The 10,377-nt window shown below is 38.8% G+C and overlaps 1 long non-coding RNA gene across 1 annotated transcript; it reads left to right on the top strand.

The window, feature by feature from the left end:
- Positions 1–8,066: 8,066 nt before the first annotated feature.
- On the top strand, positions 8,067–8,750 carry LOC149624212 (uncharacterized). The gene is made up of 2 exons (XR_016374628.1): positions 8,067–8,511; positions 8,580–8,750. It is a non-coding gene; the product is annotated as an uncharacterized LOC149624212 (long non-coding RNA).
- The last annotated feature ends 1,627 nt before the right edge of the window (positions 8,751–10,377 follow it).

Below are 10,377 nucleotides of genomic sequence, written 5' to 3'. Positions count from 1 at the left end.
ATCATTGCACAGGTGTTCAACATAGGGTATCTGCTAAGTTTTTTCAGTGATTTCACTGACCTGATACAAAAGTTGTATAGAGGGTTTTGGGATGAAACCTAGTGGGGGCTCTGATTCCGCCCCTGTGATGAAAATTAAGACACCTGCTAGTCTCACTTTACATTCTCCTTCTTCAAGGTCAATCAAATAATCCCTCCAAAAACTCACTTCTAATATTTTTTAATAAGTTTCCTCTTCGTTCTGAAAACCGGATTGTAAACATTGAATTTAGCTTCGTTCTGAAAATTTCCACTGAGAAATCGTATGTCTTAAATTGGTCTGGAAAAGGTTTTATGGCTTAATGAACACCTAACCTTGACAATCCATTTTTAAAATTGTTCAAACTATGTAGATGGCGACCCATCACAATGGAATTTGTGACATATTTTAGCTAACGTTCTTGATTGCTCATTTCTAATATGGGCCTATGACATCCAGCGATAAATTTTATGCCCGAGAGACCTTCTAAAATTATGAGCAGTTCCTTAATGTTTTTGCGTTACTAATGGCCATTGCTCTTTCTATCAAATCTTTATCAACTATAAGAGAACAGTCGACTGAAACACATGAAAGTTCATTGTATAAACATTCGAACATCCAAGGGACCTCCATGTACAATAGATAGAGCCATTGCATACCATGTGTAGTAGTACATTCCTATTAATACTTTGCACTGTTGGCGAACCTTCAAAAACATTAGACGCAATTATATTTTTTCAAAATTAATCTGAAAAACTCTTGAATTTGTCCACCAGCATCAGCGGCACCGTCTCCTTGCCCACTATCATCTGTGAAAACTACATTTTTTTCGACTTGGATCGAATGATTTTCTTTTAAAAGCGTGTAATGCCCCATAAAGAATATTTCTCTGGATACATTAATGACATTTCTTTTCAATGAAGACATTTTTGAATTGAACCCAAAAAATAATTTCCCCAATTTCTATGGGAAAATCCACCACATCAGTACTCGTTATGTAGGCCAGCGCTTGACCTAGAACATTTGAACATACAGATGAAAATTGTTACACGTGTAGATTTTTGACCCAAAAAATATAATAAAATTCCCCTGCTGTAGAGCGCGAGCTTTCGCCGCCATCTTGGAAAATGGCCGCCGGGAATGCCAGCTACAATGTATTCCACAGTCTACTTCCAAAACTATGAAAACTGGTACATTTTATAAATTAAACCACATGAACATGATAGTAAAATATTAAAGCTCTGCGCTCGATAGCTTGCCCGCCATATTGGAAAATGGCCGTCGGGAATGCCAGGTATAGTAAATGCCCCCATGCTTTTGGAAAAATATGAAAATTTATACATGTTATCAGTAGAACTGTGTGAACATCATACTAAAATATTGAGGTGATGAAATCAATAGTTTAGCCGCCATTTTGGAAAATGGCCGCCGGGAATATCATGAAGCTACAGTATATTAGTCAAAAATTTTGAAATTTCATGTGTTATAAGTGAAACATTTTGATCAGCCTGCTAAAATATTGAGGTCATGAGTTTAATAGTTTGGCCGCCATGTTGGAAAATGGCCACCGAAAATGTCATTTTACCATAGTATGTTATTTAAAAAGAATGATAATTGGTACATTTTGTTGTTAAAACTGTGTCAACGTCATACTACAGTTCTATAGGAAACTTAGCGAAAAGCTGTGATTTTTTTTCATTTAACATGGGCTGTCAAGTCGTATCTACAAGTTTCTACCGCACCTGTAGAATATTTGATAGTTTCGCACCAACGCGCAAAATATTTTCAAAATGAAATTCTAATTTTGTGTCATAAATTATTCTAAAAACCTTTTCATATATATGTTTAACATATACAGATACCAAAAGATGGCAATTGACAAGCTAAACAGCTACCATAATTTTTTTAACAACCCTTAATGGTATGGTGGCGCTAAGTTATTAATTCAGAGTGAAGAGTTCAGCGTTACATCTATTCGCACCAGCTACGTTGTTATAACAATTTGTAATGTATATTTGTAAAATATCTTCATTCTGATTGACGATGCTGTGTTTAATATACCAATTGGGTCTATGTGAGGGTGCTTCCGTGGTAGGAACCCGAGGTATCAAAACTATTATAGACGCAAGTTTTGCTAGAGCACATGGTTTGGATAAATATCACGTTGATATTGAATCGGTCACTTTGCATGTAGAATAAAGAAAACAATATGCACGTGCTTCTTCAATAGCAAAAGCTGCTGTAGTCAATAAATCATTGCGATAATGAGGCTTCGGGTCATAGACAATGTCTGCGAACATCGATTAAGGCCTTCGAATTCAAAACGCTTTGCTTGTTCTGTGGTCAACTTGCCGATCAAGATAGTAGATAGTTTAAGCTTACACCTCCAAAACGCGTACGGGTACGTGTAGTTCAAATATTTCAGAATTGGCGGGATTTTTACCCGTATCGGCCCCCAAGGTCCGCCTGTCTCTCTCTTTTTTTTAAATGTAGCGGGAGTTTTCCTGAACTTGGCGTCCTCTATGGATGAGGTCTTGACTCTTGGGGGTTAACCCCTTAGCAGACGACGACTCGGTGAGTTTGAATTGAATTATCCGTTGATATTCTTCTTGGAGAGTTGTCCTTTGTTTACTTTTGCCTGTCAGCCAGTAAATTTATTTAATTAAAGAAGACCAAATTGACGAAAATTTGAAGATATGGTAATATTTTTAATAATTTCTTATGGAATTTAAAACATTTGAAGCTAGAGTTTTCTACTTCTTGGTAGTTCGGTTGAAAGAACAAAGAAAGCTAAAGAGAGCTAAAAATGGAAGAGGTTTGTTAAGGTTCCTCGGTTGCCTTTTCTAATTTTATTCCTTTGTAGATTGACGATAATTTATTGTTGTACGCTTCCGAAAACGACTTGGATGATGTGGAGGAGTTACTAATTTTGGGAGTGATTAAAATTTCTAACCCGGCACCGTATCGCCAACGTTTTACGCTACTAAATTTATCGGAGGAGTTCTGTAAATTTAACTTCAGGTTAGGGTTTCTTGAAAATTTATTATATGTATCGTTACAATGTAGCACATGTTACAGGTTTTCAACTGATGACATCTATAGACTTGTGGATTTGTTAAGGCTACCTGATTATTTAATTTGCGAAAACAGAACGAAGTCAGATAATGTTGAGGCGTTTTGCATTTTGTTGAGGCGAATGGTGTATCCCAATCTCTTAGGAGACCTGTGCCCCTTATTTAACCGCTCTAAAGCTGAGCTCTCTTACATATGCAAAGCTACATTGATTTATTTTTATAATCGGCACAAGCATTTGCTTCAGGATTTAAGAAGACAATGGCTCTTGAAGGAAGATTTAAAACGCTACGCAGAGGCTATTGCAGAAAGGGGAGCTCCGCTGAAAAATTGCTGGGGTTTTATTGACGGAACGGCCAGACCAATTTGTCGACCAAAACGGGATCAAAAGCTGTTCTAGAGTGGACATTCACGCTCTTCGTTATCAATATATTTTGTCACCTGATGGAATTATTGTGAATTTGTTTGGACCAATTGAAGGCAGACGCCACGATTCGCATATGCTTCGTATTAGCGGTATAGTACAGGCGTCAACTGGGTGTCACTGACGTGAAAGACTCTTTCCTATCCTACTTATCTATCCTATCTTGAGTATGGCTTCTATTAACGAGAAAGCAATTAGAATTTTAATCGTTCAGCCATGGACGTTCATTTTCCCTTCATCATTATGTTTTTGACGCCATTTATGAAAAATGTTCATTTCCTTTTACCAATTCTGAAGTTAAATAGCGTAAAGTGGTAAAAACGAAGCATACGTACAGTGTTTAATTTTATAATGCAGTAAATACCAGAGAATAGTAAGCCTCGAAACCCGCGGGAAGCGCAGGGGGGATGAATTTTTTCCCCCATGGTTTATACCCGCGAAGGGAGGGACGAATTTTTGCCCCCATGCCTCCATCCCCGGAGGGGGTTGGTGGTTCTCCCCCTCACCTCCTCCACCCGAAGGGTGTAGGTTGTTCTTGAGTGTCTGCTCTCTCTTTCCGCTAAGTCCCCTTTTTATTCTGACTTTCACTTTCTCTTTACCCAGCCCGATACCCGCGAGAGCGTTGTGAAGGCTGGAGAGTTTTTTCTCTCTCTTGGTTCCCTCCTGACTTTCACCGTCTCTTTCCCTTTGACCGTCTCTTTATTTTTACGCTTGCGAATGTACAAGCCTAGCGGCGAGAGCGCTGTGAAGGCTGGAGAGTTTTTTTTTCTCTCTCTTGGGTCCCTCTCTCCGATACAGGGTTGGCAAAAATTGAGTTTTACTTAAAAAAAACAAAAGTTGTGTTTTTTATTGTTTAAAACACGATTTGTTGTTTTAAACTGTTTTTTAAACAAGTAGAAAAAACAGTAAAAAACACAAAAAAAACCTAGTTTTAAACATGTTTAAAATCACTCTTGCAGATCTAATAGTCTATATATTATACATCGCGGCTCTCCATTTAAGCCACTACTCCCGCTAGCGCAAGGCGCTTATTTTCACAGCCTGCTTGATCAAACAAAATGGTCTTGGTTTGGACCAAGACAGAAAAAACAAACGATGAGAGTGACGTTTGTCAATTGACTGAAGATCCGACATTGCGATTTTCCTTTATTTATATTAATTTATTCCTTAATCACAATTTAATTCAATCAACTTTTTAATTGTTAATCGATTTATTCCCTCCAAATTAATTGAAAAATAACATATTTGAGCTTTTTCAAGAACAAATTAGATTTTCCGAAATTATTTTATGAAATTAATTATTTTGAAGGAAGTGCGTGTTAAGCGATCAATACAGAATATGTGAAATATTCTACTGACTGTTTAAAAAGAGCAAGAGCTCCTTAAATTTAGAATTTCAAGGTGTAAGAAATTGTCCGTGTGGAATTAGAACCAGGGACCACTTGAACCCAAAGCGAGTATCATACAGCTTGACCAACAGACCATGAAAACGTATTGAGAAAAAAAACACGAAAAGACGAAATCAAGAGCTCCTAAAATTTAGAATTTGAAGGTGTAAGAAAGGGTCCTTGCCAGGGTTGGCAAAAATGTGGTAAAAAAAGTTGTGTTTTTATTGTTTAAAACACGATTTAAAATTAGATTTTCCGGAAACATTTTATCATGAAATTAATTATTTAAAAGGGGTACGTGTTGAGGGATCTATTTTGAATATTTGAAATGTTCTACTGACTGTTTAAAAAGAGCAAGAGATCTTTTCAAAAGGAAAATGTAATTTTTAATAGCGCACACAAAATGAGGGTGATGGGTAAAATTGTTCATTTAACCCCAAATGTCCAAATGCTTGATTTCTTTTGAGGCCACTATTAAGGAATTTTCGCTTCCATACTGCAGAGTTTCTTGGTCAGAACTCATACATTTGAAACTTCACCACCCCTTTCTACTTTGTAGGTGCTTCATGTTTTCCGTTTACGGATTAAGCGTATTTATTTTAGAACTGTCAAGGGCCTGGCTTTAAATATTACGCGTACTCACTTTAGAACAGTAAAATGTACCAACAGTGTAGAAAAACGTTGTTCCTTTACCTTAGGTAGACGACAAAATAAGTTATTCCAAATCAGATTATTGAATATCAGTCTTCAATACAGATTGGTAACGGATAAATCAACTGGAAGGGTTTCCAAACAATTAAACACTCACATGAAACATTCAAATTAGTGCAAGGTTTTGACTGAAGCTTGTTATTTCTATTATTTAATATTTTCGCTCATTTTCAAATAAAACGAGTTAAAAATATTCGAAATTCCTCTCCATAAAAAACATGTTTTAAACTGTTTGTTTAAAACGTTTTAAACAAATTAATGTTTTTTTTTCATGGCTGTTTAAAACAAGTTTTAAACCAAAGTTTAAAACAATTTGTTTAAAACTTGCCAACCCTGCTCCGATACATGTACAAGGCGGGGGAATGCATGTACAAGCCTAGCGGTGCGCGTTTTCTCTCCGTATAGTACTGAAATGTTATAGGAATACAACTCTCGGGTCCCTCTCTCCGATACACGTGCAATGCGGGGGAATGCATGTACAAGCCTGGGAACTTCCATATCTCTCTAAATCTCCGAATTTCTCCCCCAACGTTTTTTTATGAAGCGGGGCATTTTTTTACTTTTGCGCTATGTATGTATAAATCAAGAGGCGTTAAATATTTTATCCATGTTTTTTTTTTACATAAAGTATTTTTTCTAGTAAAGTATTAATATTACGGATGCGTTCATTAAAATGCAATTTATCGATGTAATAATAGTTAAAACGATCCTCGTAAGGTATTTTATATATTACGGTAAAAGGGCAAAAAGTAACTTTTTTTTCACCATTGTAAGAGTCTTTTAGCTTCGTCTTTTCTTGATAAGACAGATATAGTCCTCGTTTTCCGAAGTAACGTCTACTTCGATAGGCATATTGAGCGTCCGTTTTCCAAGAATGAATGGGCAGTCAGGGTACAATTGTCTATGTTTATCGCGTACCGATTCCGAGGCTGTCCATACTTGAAGAGTGCCGTGGCAAAAGAAACATCTGAAGGTATGGTCCGTGTGGACTAGCGTTAGTTGCCCGAAAATGTATGGAAAGTCTGGGTACAATTGTCTATGTTTATCGTTTACCGATTCCGAGTTTGTCCATACTTGAAGAGTACCGTGGCAAAAGAAACATCTGAAGGTATCTCTACGGTCTAAATAAAACCCGTCTCGCGCTAGTTCGGCTGCATCAACTTAAAGCGACGGCCACGATTGGAAAGTTTTTAAACGGGCTTCTTCCGAATTCATGTCGTATTCAACTTCTCGCGGTTCTTCGGGTCGCTGAAAATTTCTTGGACGTAGGTATCCAAAATTGCCTTTTGAATCACAGACTTTGGAATGCGAAACTCCATATAATCAGAGCGGTCGGTGGGTGGTAGGTGGTGACCCTTGCCGTCTTCGATCGGTACGTTGTTTGTTGGAAGTCCGCGGATGAAGGGACAACTAGGAAAATGACGTTTGTGTTCTTCGTGCACAGAAACCCGAATTTTCCAATCGTTTAATATACCGTGACAAAAATAACACTCTACGGTATCGTGACCATACGTATATAAATAAAAAAATCCGTCTCTAGCTAGATCTCGGGGATTTGTATACGGACCCTTCCAGCGATGGAAACTTTCACGTCTTTTCGCCTCGGTGTTCATACTAGTTATGAAACCCAACGATCTTTTCCGTTTGCTTATATAATTCAACATATACAACCCCCCCTAGCGGCTAAAATAATAATTCATGCCCAGACCCGTTCGCCCCTCACCTTCCACCCCCACACCACTAAACTTTAACTAGAACCAAACTCGAAATATATCAAGAGCCGACCCCCATTCCACCCCCATGCCACCAAACTAAACCTATAACAAGAACTAGAACTGTCCCCCACCCTCTCTCCCCCCTATCAATCATGCCCAGACTTGTCAGCCAGCCCCGCAGACGTTCTTTGTATACAAAGTTGTTTACGATATTCGAACCAAATGGATCCCCCTAGCGGCTAAAATAATTCATGCCAAGACCCGTTCGCCCTCCCCCGCACCAAAAACTAAACTTTAACTAAACTCAAACTATATCAAGAGCCGACCCCCATTCCACCCCCAAGCCACCAAACTAAACCTATAACAGAACTAGAACTGCCCCCCACCCTCTCTCTCCCCTATCAATCATGCCCAGACTTGTCAGTCAGCCCCGCAGACGTTCTTTGTATACAAAGTTGTTTACGACATTCGAACCAAATAGATCCCCCAAGATTAAAGATAATTCGTGCCCAGACTCGTTCGCCATCCCCGCTATGAACCTCCCTCCCCCTTTACAAATGTTGTTTACGTCACTCGTCTGCAAATAACACGACTAGACATGTTCTCCCCCTTCAGAGAATCTGTTTTCAAACTGTTATACGTGTATCTTGAAAAAAATAAAATCATTTTTAAAGAAAAAAATACATTTATTCATTTTTTTACATGTAAAATTCATTAAAGGGATAGAATCGGCTTTATCTGAGTTGGTCACACTAACATTGGTTTTCTATAAGTTAACCACCCCTAAAAACATGGGGGTCAGTAGAAATCGCGAGAAAAATTTATTAATTAAAATAAACGTGAATAAAAATTGAAATTTTGAACGCCAGATTTAAAATCGGCCACCATTTTCAACCCATTACCTACGTAGGTAAAGTTCGGCCTCTGATTGGTTGGTAGTAGTTGGAATGAAAACTGTCGTTTAAGGAGTAAAAAGTAGTAGGAACGAGAATCTAGGTCAGCTTGCCTGGTGAATCGTCGTCTGCTTATATGCTTAAGAATGTCAGACGAGAAAGTATTTCTGATCATTCCGGTCCTGAATCTGACGATGAAAGTTCGAACTCTGATTCTTTGGATTCAGAAAATTCGGAACAATTTATAATAAACGAATCTGAGGGTAGTTCTTCTGAAGTAGAAGAATTTGGTGTGCAGCCATACCAATTCCCGTCAATCTGTTTCATACTGCGCTCACAGAATGAATCCCGCTACCAGTAGGAAAAACACTACGGAGAAATTGGTAGAGACGAACTAGTAACGTTTTTCGGTGGTTCGGCTCTGTGTCACCAGGTGCCCTCATGATCGCAAAACAAGAGCATTTTGGATCTTTTAATCGTAATTTAAAAATCATTAATTAAACTAAAATATAAAAACATATATATTTTCAGAATCCTTATTTGTCTATCTATCGAAATAAATTAACCTTATAGGGATTTATTGCAATGAAATTAAAAGAAAGTATCCCTTTAAGGATGTCTAGATTGCACGAAATATTAATTTCGGCCTTGTTAGAGTGCGCCCATAAGGCGTAAATTAAAGCCTTGTCAAAGGCGCAAGCCGTTCGGTGCTCACCGACGGGGTGTGGGTACAAGCACCGTACGGGAAGAGAAATGATGTCCGCGGTCGTGGCTTTCGGACACTTGAAGTCGTTCAAGTCGTGAACCGTTCTGTTGAGACGGTCAGAGAGAAAGGTGACTTTTTCGTCACCCTTTGAAAAGATTAGGTCGACCCCCTGTAGACCGGCGGCGAGGCATTCGTCGATTTTGGCGTAAGAGGTTAGGCCGGCATTCCAGTCCAATCGGTGCAGATTACGCGAAACCCACTGGTTTTGTCGTTGTTTTGAAATCGAGACGTGGGATTTATTGTACGGTGGCGCGAATGTCCAGGAAACGGTTGCCGGCTTGGCCTCGATGGTTGTTATGGCCATTTCTTTCACGATAATGTCCGTGCTGCCATCACTACGAGTGCAACTGTTCAGGGATTCTTATTCAATAACGGCGGACTTCATAATAACTAGCAGCGAGTTTGTGGATGACTGTTTAAATCCGAACCGGGAGTAGATATGAATCCTGTAACGACCGTAGGGCTTCTTTTATAGAGATTGGTTGACGTCATAACACCAACCGAGTCGGGATTGGATACGAAAATTCACGGGGGGTGTGTTTCTCTTATAGAGGCTGGAACGGCTGACGTCATAACACGGTCTAATACCGAGTCGGGATTGGGTAAGAGAATTCAGTGGGAGGGCGTGGTTCTCTTATACAGGTTGGAAATGATGACGTCATTCATCCACGGATCCCTCTTAAATTTCTTGAAAAACATGTTTGTGATTCTTCTCCTCGTTCTGTGCATAATGTATACAACGCAGTATATACCGCAAGCGGAACTGTCGGGGGGCTGCAAAGCCCTCCTATTATAGTTTATTTTCGTAGAACTTTCTCTCATAAATGTTTTAATATCTTCTGTCAAGGGACCCAAGCCCAAGGAATCAAAATAATAACATTGTTTATTCCCATCGATATAGAGACAAATCCAATGACTACCGTTTCCTTTGTGATTATCTAGATTTATAACAATGGAAGCCGGGTATCGAAGGATATATTTGGGTAGAACATCGCGCGGGTATACGCCCATGAATCCGCGGGTGTATCTCAAACCCTTCTTATGGTTGAAGCGTTCATGGCGAATCTACAACGACGGTTCTATTATGATCTATGTGCATTAAACTTTGAAATTCTGAATAAACGATCAAGCTCAGCGTTTCGGGTACTGGTTCTTCGAACCCGAGTTCAAGTCGCAATTGTCCTTGTCGTATAGGGTTGTAATGATTTATATCTGAAGCGGTACCGTCTTGAGTCAAATCAAAACAGTAAAGCGTATAACCTTTGGGATACTCCTTCATAGATATTTCGTTACCATCGTCTTTGTAATGAGTACCAGATCCGGTAAACAGAGAATAATATGATCTAGTGTAAAGACCCTTTTGAAATTTGGTCGCAAAGGCTTAGCGAGT

This window comes from Phalangium opilio, unplaced genomic scaffold (assembly GCF_054372755.1).
Source record: "Phalangium opilio isolate 3A_F unplaced genomic scaffold, DU_Popi_V2 ptg000106l_1, whole genome shotgun sequence".
Classification (NCBI taxonomy): domain Eukaryota; kingdom Metazoa; phylum Arthropoda; class Arachnida; order Opiliones; family Phalangiidae; genus Phalangium; species Phalangium opilio.
This window is presented reverse-complemented; position numbering and strand designations above follow the sequence as displayed.